The sequence below is a fragment of the Pagrus pagrus genome (assembly GCF_965226575.1).
Source record: "Pagrus pagrus genome assembly, chromosome: 15".
NCBI classification, from domain to species: Eukaryota; Metazoa; Chordata; class Actinopteri; order Spariformes; family Sparidae; genus Pagrus; species Pagrus pagrus.
Window position 1 is genome coordinate 14,705,271 of NC_140199.1, and position 12,324 is coordinate 14,717,594.

Sequence of the window (12,324 nt, forward strand, 5' to 3'; positions counted from 1 at the left end):
GAAACAAGACGTTTTGTCACATTGTGGTATAATGCAACCCAAAACAATGGGTCTGCCATTGTGAAACTTGTATGGTTTTTGTTGAGACTGCTGTTTCTCGACTTGGTTGTATAAGATTGCATTATATATATATTTTTTTTTTTGCATGACACAAGCACATCAGTATCCACACACCGATGCTCTGTCTGCCATAACAAGTCCCACAGCAGCTTCTTGTTATTCTGACAGAATCTGACCTTCCCATGTTGCTGTCCGAAAAACTCTAACAATGTCTGGCGGATGTATGATACAGCACTCGTGTGTGTGTCTGACCCTTAGCTGACTGCTGTTTATTTTACACATTTTCTCTCGGTACCCTCTCACTGTTTATTTCAGCATCTGCAATCTCATGAAAAACTGAAGCAACAGCAGCAGATACCCAACTCAAAGTTATTGCTCTCCCAGGAGATAATCATTAATGCAGCAAACTTTTCTGTGACGGAAATATAAATATTTACAGGAGCCGTTTGAACCTGTGGGTTCAAGTCAGCTGTTACTAAGAATAGAGTTATTTACAGTAGGGCCCCGATCAGGCCGAGCGTCATTCCTTTCTTCTCTGAGCTGAAATATTTATTTTCTGGGGTTTTAAATATTTATCATCTTTACAGTTACAGTATGAGAGAATGACTTTTATATTTTAGTTTTTGTTGGAAGCTTGTTATTTACTTACAGCTGAGTGGCCCGGAGTGTGTGATTGATTTGCAGCCTCTAAATAATATATGCAGTGGTCCTACATATCTTTGTTTTTCAGACTATATTTAAAGTTTTTTTTGGCGAACCTAAGAGTATTCAGAAGGAGGGAGTGGGAATGAGAAAGAAAAAGAAAAAAAGAAGAGAAAGAGACAGATGGGGAGGAAGTGAATAAACATACAAAGAGGTGCCAAACAGTTCCACTCTGCCACACAAACGCCAAGGTGCCAAAATCAGCTCAAAAAGCAAATGCTGCTCAAACAACAGTCCAGGTAGAGCGAAATGAAGCTGATGTCAGCTCATCCTGCACACGGAGTCGGAGCTCCAGCGTGTTTAGGGTCATAGCTGGGATGTGTTGCTTTAAAGCCTCTTCATATTCTATTCATCGATCTCCCTGCAAAACATAGCAGCATATTCAGGATGTTACCATGGAAACAAAACATACCCGACATGGACCGACAGTAAATTGTACATTTGCCTCAGTACATTACGGTGTTTAATTAGGCTATTTGTCAAACAAAAGCAAACACATCGGGAGAGCGCTCGCTAATATTGTTCAGCTAAACTATTTGATTTTCCTCCGAGCCAACTGAGGACATCGTATTGGGTATTTTGTGCTAATGTGAAAGTCAACATGTTCAGTGTCGTGGTGAGAAAGTCACCAAACTAAAAATGAACCACAGCAGTTTATGAAATGTAAACTATGGGGTCATATATCAAATTTACACCATTACAGCTGAGAAATTATTTTCGCACGTCATGTATCCAATCGCTTTCATCATACTGTAAATGCAAAAATTGGTAGATATTGCTCAAAGACGCCTCAACAGAATGCAAGCCTAGATTTCAAAGTTGTTTGTTTTTCTCTAGAGGTTATCTCTTTAGCCTCCTCACCATCCTTCCATCCATCTGGCTGCAGCACACACTGAGGAATTCAGTACAAATCCAGTTTGTTTTTCTTCAGATACAACTGCACTGAATCCTGCACTAGTTTTGCAGAATAGTATGTGAATTTTTGGATTTCAAATATACTGACACGAACCAAAGTGTTTATTTTACAGTGTAGGGCGTTATTTGACAGGGATGGTGCTTCTATTGCACATATAGGCATTGTTACATTTAGATAAAACGCAACTGTTGCAATGTTAGTACTTTTGGCCAAATGCTGCAAAACAAACACCACAAAAAGTAAATGGAACAACATTGACTGATAATGACAATTAAGAACTAGAGCTAAAAAAAGTATGTATGTAAAAAAAAAAACCAACAACATGCATTTCAGTGTGTATAGATTTGCCTTTGATAAAGCCATACTTTTGTTTTTGTATAGAAAGTTTTATAAACAGATTTTAGAGTTAATGTTTTTATTGTGCAAGACTGAATGTTGCTCCTTTGATACTGTGTCTTGAGTTTAATTAACTGACTAGCTCTGGGGCAACGTCATCCACATACTTTAAAAACAGAATATAAATGAGAAATTTATCAAATACTCAAAGCTGAAAAAATCCTTCTTTTTTTACAAAAAAAATACAATGGTGCCAGTCTGTTGGCTGTTGCTGATTGAGGTAGCCTGACCACAGGTCTTATAAATTGAAAACTGAAAACTAATGTGGGTCTTGATGATCTTGGATACTTTCCTATTTTGTATATGAAAATTAGATTCAGCTTTCTTGAAAAAGTTTACTTTCTTGCAAAGAGTTCGATGAGAAATGTATAACCACTTTTGTTTTTTGGCCCTTTGGAGGCAGTGGGAACAAGTTGTGAACACAACATTCAGATAATAATTCTCTGTGTTCATCACTAGAATTATCACATTGTTTTAACGTTGCCATTTGATACATTATTGTCACAATATTTCACCCTCTTTAGGTATAGAACTGAAGCAAGGAGGTGGTTACTGAATGTAAGCGAAGGGGGAAGAGCTGACATTAAAAAATATGGCTATAAACACTGACTAGGCACAATGAATCTTTATCTGTACACATCCACAATTGTAAGAACAAAAATTTGCAGAGCGTCTGAGTCGTCTGACAGACTTTCAGTGAAAACAAGAATCCATTAAGGTATGCTAAGCTATGCTAATTGCCTCCTGGCTCTGTACTTAACGCACAGGCATGAAAGATCTTCTCATCTAACTCTTGGAAAGAAAGGAAAGAAATGTTAAAGAATTTCTTCAAGGGTACTCGAAGAAGCTCCCATGAAAAAGGAGAAGGAGTTTGTCTTGACATCTTAAATCGCACATCTCTTCAGCCTGAGCGGACATTCATGTTCGACCGTTTTCAATGCATCTTAACCAGTGGGAACACCAGAGAAGAAGAGCCCGGAAAAGACCATAATCTTCAGATCGAATTGCATCAACTGGAATTACATTTACCCTGACATGTTCTCACTGACAAAATCTCTAACCTGAGGGGACAACAAGCCACCACTTCTCAAACTACTTGTGAGTGCTTGTGACTTTTTTGTGCAAGCCATCTGTAACAGAGCAGCTTTTGGTGGAACAAATGTTTTTATGATCGTTTGGAGCAGAGAGAAACAAACAAAATGTACGAGTACTTAAAATGGGATTGTCTCCAGATGACTCACTGAAAACATTTAATAAAATCACGAATCCATTGTAGGTGTTGTGTTTGTTCTCATCTTTCTTTTTATAGTGTTTTGTTTACCTCAGTCTCTGTGAGGTCACATTTTGTTTGGTTTGTCAAACTACAGTAGTGTGTTGTTATGTCTTGATGGATTTTATATTCGTGTCAATTTTGATTTGAGGATAAAAAAATCCAGTCGATCAAATGAACAAGCTGACAGGCTGACAGGTGATGTAACCTCTAGGCTATTTTGACAGGAAATAAATTAAAAAAAGATGACACTTTTGATAAACAAAAGAAAGTTTTTCTTTTCGCCACGTAGACGTGTCTATTAGTAGAAAATTCTTACTTGCCTTTTGCCAGTCTAAAAAAAACATGCCTGGATTCTCTTTCTGCCCGATAAGCAGTGGCAAGCTTTTCCTGGGTATGTGTGGGCATACATATGTGAGTTGAACCAGAGAACAACAGAGAGAAAGACAAAGAGAGAGAGCCTGGTTGAATGAACCAAGGATCAAATGGGGGAAATATTTACAGAGACGAGTGAGAGATAAAGGATGTGACAGAAAGGGAAGGAAAACAGGAAAATGTGTTTTGGGAACCAATTAAACCTGGCGTGCTTCTACCTGCTCCACAACTCCTAAATTGGTAGTGTCTTCTACAAAAAATGATTCCCCTCTTATCTTCCTGTTTAAAATGAGTTTCTTTAAAAAGAATTTGCAAGTAAAACACATGCACGCACTTTTAATGACCCGAGATCCCTTCCAGCTATGCAAAATAAATGACGTTATTCAGCCGGAGAGTGACACAATTTTTTAGCTTCGTAATTACTTTCTGAGCTAATGACACTCCATTGCAACATGCATGTTTTGATTTATTCATCACCCTGGCAAGGCCGTGTTATGACACATCATTCTGCCTCGTGCAGAGGGGTTATTCCAGTTATCACAGCTCCAATGTCAGGAAGTAGTCAACGCAAAAAACTATTTAATATGAATAGACCAGAAAAATGAAAGTATGGAAACCTCAGGTGGAATGACAAGGCAGTCTCGCTCAACTGACATCTGTTCCTGTGAAAGGAAAGCAAGGACGCCACTAACAGTTTACCCCAGATACCGCGGTCCCCTCTGGCAGCAGCATCTGTCTAATGAGGGTGCACAGTCGCTCCTGTGAAGCCAGACTTAACGCAGCTTTGATATCATGAGGTTTCCAAGTCATTCTAAGAAGCTGCTACGTAATGAGGATGAAAACCCTCAAATGCTAAAACGGATACGATGTTTAATGGAGGCGATGTCTAAAAATCTAATTCCACCAATCTGTATCCAGATGCTTCATCTATTTTTGGACTTGTAAAAAGAGTGGTGGCCCAGAGAATATCTTGACTGCATGCCACTAGTCAATATTTCTGTGTCTGGTTTCCACGGAACAAGCCAAACAATGTGCATGTAGTGAATTGGACATAATTAAAGTTTAATGTTGTGGTTTTTACTCGCCGTCAGTTAGAGGCTTCAGTCTATCAATAACTCTGGCAGGTGTGACTAACAGGTAAATGATCTTGCTACATTAAAGATAATCAATATCGCAACCGCCTCTGAATAGGCAATGCCTGGTGTGCATTGAAAATCTTTTGGACAACTGGGAGGCGGTTTTGAAGAAGAGGGGCACGTTGACTTTAAAATCCTGGTTCTGGGTGAAAATAAACTAATCATTTCAATAATGTCCATAAATAGCTGCTATTTGTAGCTCCAAATAGCCTATAGCCATGAAGAGATGAAAAAACAACTGACCCCTTCACACGTATGTGTAAGATGCTTTTTGTGTCTTTGTGGTCATTTTCTGTCTCTGTGTTTGTTTTACCTCTTTTTATGTTTATTTTGCATTTCTCTGTAGCACAACTCTCTTTGTGTTTGTTTTGCATTTCTTTGTGGTCATTTTGCATCTCTTTGTGGTTGTCTTGTGTCTCTTTTTGGTTGTTTTGCATCTCTTTGTGGTTGTTTTGCATCTCTTTGTGGTTGTCTTGTGTCTCTTTGCAGTTGTTATGCAACTCTTTGTGGTTGTTTTACGTCTCTGTGGTTGTTTTGCATCTCTTCGTGGTTGTTTTGCGTCTCTTCGTGGTTGTTTTGCTTCTCTTTGTGAATGTTTTGTGTCTCTTTGTGGTTGTCTTGTGTCTCTTTGCAGTTGTTATGCAACTCTTTGTGGTTGTTTTACGTCTCTGTGGTTGTTTTGCATCTCTTCGTGGTTGTTTTGCGTCTCTTCGTGGTTGTTTTGCTTCTCTTTGTGATTGTTTTGTGTCTCTTCGTGGTTGTTTTGCTTCTCTTTGTGAATGTTTTGCGTCTCTTTGTGGTTGTTTTGCTTCTCTTTGTGATTTTTTTGCGTCTCTTTGTGGTTGTTTTGCTTCTCAGAAACACTACTGGAGGTGTCAAGAAGTTCCCTTAAAAATATCCTGCTGTGGTTGCTGGCTTACAAACCTTCTCACCTGTAAGTACACCACCTCCTGACACCCGCCTCAGTATGATACGCTGCCTGTGATACGTAGAAATTTGAACGTATGAATGGTTTGCACAAAGGTTGATGGCTAACATTTAATCCTGATGACTGGGCTGAAGGAGAAGTGACAATTGAATGCATTTTGTGTGAAAGCAACAAAAAGTGATCCACAGTTTAATCAACACTGACTTCTGTTGTGCGAAGAAATCTGTATCACTATTTTACAATACTGGAAGAGTCACTACATATATTTTAACAGCAGTCGGTCCTCGCTTTCAATTTCACATCTCGGTACAACTTTCTTTCTGTTAAAAAACAAATCAAAGCTTTCTCAGATCATCAAGCATGCAAGTAAAATAACAAGCGCCGCACATTCCTCACTGTCACTCCTCCACTAAGTATCGGGATAAAAGAACCTTAGAGGGAAAATTACTCTTTGGCTAAATGTTGCTTTAAGAGGCAACAAGCCAGAATGTTAGGAACACCAGAACGAATGCCTGAGGATAATCACCACGTAATTTAACTGTAGGGAACTAAAAATGCAGGCGAGAAAAAATAATCACTTTTACAAACATACCGTGTGTCCTTAAATAGCACTAAATTAAATATGTGCCGTGTCCTCTCATCAAAAAACAGTCTTTCTATTCATCCATCCCACCATCAACAAACAAATAAACATGTGTGTCCGATTAACAAGACAAATTGCGCTGCCTATGCCGTATTTCTTCACACCATGCAGAAATGATTACCACCTGCCATGTCGTGCTGTCCTTATCATATGCTACAGGCTTAATATCTCCTGCCTATCCTTGACGTTCCAACAGGGAACCCTCCCCTTGTAATTTCTTATGCATGAGAACAGGGGACAGGTGAGAAGATGAGGCCTTTACCTCGAAGGCCATCCAGCTCTCAACCTTTCCCTCCGACGACAGGCTCCCCTTGTGATGAATCTCCCCCTCATATCTTTCCCTGTCACATTTGAATCCTGTTGGGGTATTTCACCACGTCCACCTGAGCCCTCATTCATCTCCGGCTGCTGCTTTCACCGAGCCATTTCACTCAGGGTTATACGGCCCTGTGCATGTTTTATGTATGGTTTAAGTGGGCTGTGTTCTACAAGTTCCATCACTTAGTCCTGGGTCAGAGACCGGATGAAAGGAGCACCCTGACACCAAAGCTTTCATGCATCTGTCCAATGATCTGTTGAGCTCTCAAGGGGTCAAACCCTGAGATACATTATTTATATGTGATGAGTTACACGCTTCTGTATATGTAGATTAAAAAAAGATAGTAATATTTTCCCAAGTGCAGCAGTGAAGCGAGTCTTTGGCAGAGTGTTTTCGGTTGCCACTCAAGCATTGCAGTGCATCTCTATCATGTCAAACCATTTAACATTTGACCACAGTGACAGTAGAGCTCACTGGCATACTAGCAGGGCCATGCATTATGCAACATTTCCACAACTACAATCTTTAGGTTTAAACAATGCATCTATTTAAAAAACAAGTTTTCAATCAGTTGCAAGGTGACCTTCCCCTCCCTGCTCGGGTGATGGATTTGGATGCAAAGCCCCAGAAATCGCTCATTCACAATTTATTGCACAAGATTGTGGGCTTTCGCAGAATGAGTTCCACGTCGTCAACTATAGGATCTGCTGCCCTTGACCTGGAGAGGTGAAGATCTATATATCTATAGTGAAACAATTTATATACCATTAGAGATCCCTAAAATGACATTAAGTTGCTGGCTAAAGATAGATCTTGACCCTTTATTTGGAATCATTCAGAACCATGGACAGCGAATACTTCTCCGTTCCAGTGTGAGCAGATAAACTAATTATTTCAGTACACTTTGCCAAGGGTAATAATCCATCCACCTGAAAGATGTGGCATATCAAGATGCTGATTAAACAGCATGAATAATGCACAGATGTGCCTTGAACTGGCAATGATAGGAGGGCACTCAAAAATGTGCAGTTTTATGTTGAAATAAGGCATTTATTAGGCACTGAACTGTGGACTGTACAGGACTAGGCTTATAGATATTAATTTTTGGTCACAAGTCTGCGCTTGTGTGCACAAATAAACCTTAAAGCAAAATGAACAGCTTCAAAATCACTCTGATGGTACAGTGTCTTGTAATAGGGTGAATGGTGTCTCTGTCTCAGCCACTCCGCCCCTCCATCACTTGTTTCTGCACTATGTAACTTCAGTGAGAGGGTAGGATCACAGCTTACATACATGTTAACTTCAACATACAAGTTCTCAACACATAACGTTGTTATTGTTGTTGAGTTTTGTTTGTAGTTAGTACCTACATTACATCTGGCAAAATGTTACAGACCTGGGAGTTGTATTTATGACAGTGGATTTGTGGGGGGCGCCAAATTGCACAAAATGCCAATTGCTGCATAATGTTGCTTTAAATGTTTTATTTCAACTTGTGAAAAATGGGAGCAAAAAAAGTGTTGTTTATATATTTGACAAGTGTAAAAAAGTGATATTATGGAATAAAAAGTGACATAAAATGTTTGATTAGTAAATAAACCAGTCTTTAAAAAAGTGCGCATTGAATGGAGAATGGAGATTATGAGATAACAAATAAATAAATGAATAATAACTAACACAAATGATTATTTCTTATATGTATTTGACATAACCAGCACTGCTCCCAGTAGACCTCACATGTGCACTGTGCAATACCAAACTCTACACATATCCACACACTTTCTGGTTTGCACTAATTGGACAAATTTTAATACCCATATTTATTATTTATTGTATGTAAATAAAAATACCAAACTGTTTATACTTACACTGTTCATATTATAATAATATGTCAAATTGTAAATACCAAGTTCATATTGTAAATACTATGTATATACGCGTAAAATTTTATTTCTTATCTCTTATCTCTTATTATATTGTTTATTTTTTTACTTTTTACTATTGTTTAAGTGTGATACTGTCCTTTGGCTGCTGTGACTAAGACATTTTCCCATTTGCGGGACAAATAAAGGAATTCTGATTCTGATTCTGATTCTGATTCTGATAATGTTTTCATGTGATTATCTATTTATTTGTTGATTCAGTATGGAACACTTTGGGGCTCCATACAACTGTAATCACTTTCAGGGCAGGGCGGCCCCGCCACTCTTACTCCCCCAGAAGGCGATTGGTATAGTGTCTTATTATAGCCTTAGCATCATGGATGAATTATTGAATGGACCACCGGGGTGCAGGCTTGTGGACGCCTGTAGCTAAACCACGGTGTTTTTTTTATTGCTGATACTCTAAGAAATGAAATCCCGTCTGATACTAGGATCTGGATTTTGGGAGACATACAAGGTTTTGATATGAGCCTTGATAAAAATACTTATTATTACTTGTTTGCACAGCTGGGAAGAAGTGTACTGTATTTTATATTATTTTATTGCCTGTTGCGAAGTGATTGTAATGTGTCACTTATGTGGCTCACAGGTACACACAGAAATAAACATATGTGAGGCAGAAATATATGCTTAGCGTTTAAAGAAAAGTATATATATACGCATATGTATTTTTACATACAGTGAAGAGTGCAAGTTTTTGAGTACTGACTCCTCCATAGCTTGTTTATCATGGCCTTTGTAATGAGTGATTTTGGAATATATTTGTCTGGGCCAGAAGGATTTTATAACGATGGCCTGATGGGGCGAGCTTGAATGAGTTGTGGAGGGTTCTGGGTAATGAGGTAGCTTTACATCTCACTGCCTGGGTGCATAGAGCAGGGGAGGTAACATTGTTTTTAGTCATTCACAAGACAGACAGACAAAAAAACAAAAACAAAACAGCACTATCTACAAGAAAATGACATAATTTTGTTGAGATTTATCTTGTGACCCTCTGAAGGGCAACGACCTCCAGGTTGGAAGAAACTTTCTTAAGAGATAGTTGGCTGATACTTGTAACTGGAAAACGTGCACATTTAAATGCAATGTTAACAAATAATTTCTCATTATTATAAGGTAATCTCTTCATATACTTAACCAAAATCATGGCGAACAAAATATATTTTCTCATCTTTTACAAAAGTTTCACTCTTTCTCTGGAAAAGTACTTGATATATTCTGTCCCCTTTTTTTCATTTATGAGAACTCGAACTAGAGACAAATAATCCTGGCTGACGGACAGGATGGCGCGTAACAAAAGTTCTGGGACAAATTCCAACTGAAGATGTCACATTTACACAGTGTGTGCTGCCAGGTCACACCAATATGACCTTTGGATTTTTGAACACCCGTTGGCAAACTGTGAGTGTACATTAGGAAAAATGTACGTGTGAATGAGGTTGCTAAAATGTCATTTCTACTGGTTAAATTCATACATTATTTAAAAAACACAAGATAGGTGCATTAGATTTGACTTTTTTCTGATTTCCAATCATTGAACTTAACCATTGAAATGCTTTCAGAGAGGGTCAGCCTCTGTAGATACAGTATATACTGCTCTATATGGTATATTGTGTATGAAGCTCCATTCTGCTAATGCTCTAAAGATCCCCATAGGGCAATCCTGCTTTATCTTCCCCACTCTACGCTGAGGTCAGAGGTCAGGGTCAACAAGAGAGCAGCCTCCCTGGAGGTTGAGGCTAATACAACCATGTGCGGAAGGCAATCACTGCTTAAGCATGCATCAGCTGAATGACTGTTTGCCAACAGGAGGGCTTTAACCCTCTGCTGCTTCAGTGGTACTCTCTCCATAACCACTCCGCCACTCTCCTGCCCTACCATGCAGCGACTGAGCTCCAACAGTTATGGCGCACATGTGAGCTAAGATCGGATCAGCTGCTGCTTGACTGACCGCCCCTCATTCCCCTTGGGGCGTTTTTACCAAGTGTTCCTGGTACACCCACGCAGAGGCAAAGAGGTAAGGCCTATGGGGAAGGTTGTCGGGCTCCATCCATCAGAGGCAAACACCTTGGCACAAGGTCCTCCATCCTGACTTGGAGCGCATGAGTTTCCTTCCCTGAATTTTCAGAGCAACCTATTTCTTTTCTCTGTGAATTAGAAAGTATAATAGCTGTAAGTGCTGCTGCGAAGCGTTAAACGTGCACTGACAGGATTATTGTCACTTGATTTCTTCAAAGTACCAAAATAGAGATGGAATGATAACACAGTGCATGTGTTGTGTGTCAGTAGAGGTCCCATTATACCACTGTGATCTCTTTGATTTGAAAGATCTGAGACAAATATTCACTAAATGCCTCCTGAGACAAAAATTTCATGTGAATCATAAAAGAAAAAAGTAAAACTCCTCTACCGTTTTACTTGTGGCATCAATTCTCGTTTTTTCCTCCTCACACTGTAATGTAAGGGTAACGCAAAGCAGGCATCATCATGACAGATATTTTCGGGCACTCATCTCGGGCAGCTTTGGAGACTCCAAATCAGCTGCGAGTCCATGGCGTGCGTCATTGCGCAGCGGCGCGTCCAGCCCATAGTAGTTAATGGGAATCCGCTGACAGAGCACTACCAGTTGTTTGTGCGGGCGTATGTATGCATGCACGGATCAGCAGGTGCTGTCTTTAAGTGGATGGAAGTCACGCTTACAGCCGCACCGATCTGAGGGGGGAACTCTAACGTTACGGACTCTTATTTCCAGGATGCGCTGACATACAGGACATGCTCGCGGCGATCGGCTCTTACAGGTAAAAGTTCGGCGTTTTAACTTCATTACCCTGGGTGTTTTTTGTTGAAATGATGGTAGCACCTGTTTGTGTTTGCTGCGCATCAGATTTTTGGAGACATTCGTTGTCTTTTCGTGCGTCTTTTCTCCCCAGCGCGCCTCTGAATGAAGCGCGTCGTCTGATGCAGACTGGGTGCAAAAGTCCGCCGATGATTTCAACTTTGAAGGATGGTGTGATCTTATTCTGAGCCTGAAATCATCCAAAAATATGTAAAAATGCTGATGCGTAGTCAACATTTGCAGGCTTAGATTGCGTGCATGTGTGCGTGTGTGTGTGTGTGCTTGCGCGCGCGCCTTTCTCCTTAATTGAGCTTCTTTAATGAATTCTGCCTGTGCAAGATGCTGGCGCAACGGTGCGTAGATGATGCTCTTTGTTGATGTGGATGAGGGTTAGGAGGTTAACAAGTTTTTGCTTGACCATGAAAGCCACATCTTCCCCCAGGGCCTTTAAAATAAATAAATAAATGAATATAGATTGTGCTCGGTTTATAACAGGAGGAATATCCAAGGATCTCATTGCTTGTCAACCTTTAATTGGGCAGGTGGGTGATTTTAAGGATGACAGATATTAAAGTGGCATACAGGTAAATGTCAGGGATTAATGTGATAGAGATCATGAGGATGGTGTCTGATGGAAGTGGGTGTTATTGGGAGATTTGAACCACCACAGATTGCAGACATGATCACTGGCTAACCCTTTATATTAGATGGCTCTTATCTGTGTTGATGTCTACTTTGGCCTATCTCTACCCAGCAGCTCTGCATCAGATAAAAACAGTTAAGCTGTCAAGTCAACAGAT

The 12,324-nt window shown here is 39.8% G+C and overlaps 1 protein-coding gene across 1 annotated transcript in view; it reads left to right on the forward strand.

Annotated features, from left to right (window-relative positions):
* The first annotated feature begins 11,240 nt into the window (after positions 1–11,240).
* LOC311270472 (gamma-aminobutyric acid receptor subunit pi) overlaps positions 11,241–12,324 on the forward strand; it is a 57,936-nt gene continuing 56,852 nt past the window's right edge. The window contains exon 1 of the mRNA XM_084375369.1: positions 11,241–11,486. The gene's annotated coding sequence lies outside the window, so the exon portion shown is untranslated. The remainder of the gene's footprint in view (positions 11,487–12,324) is intronic.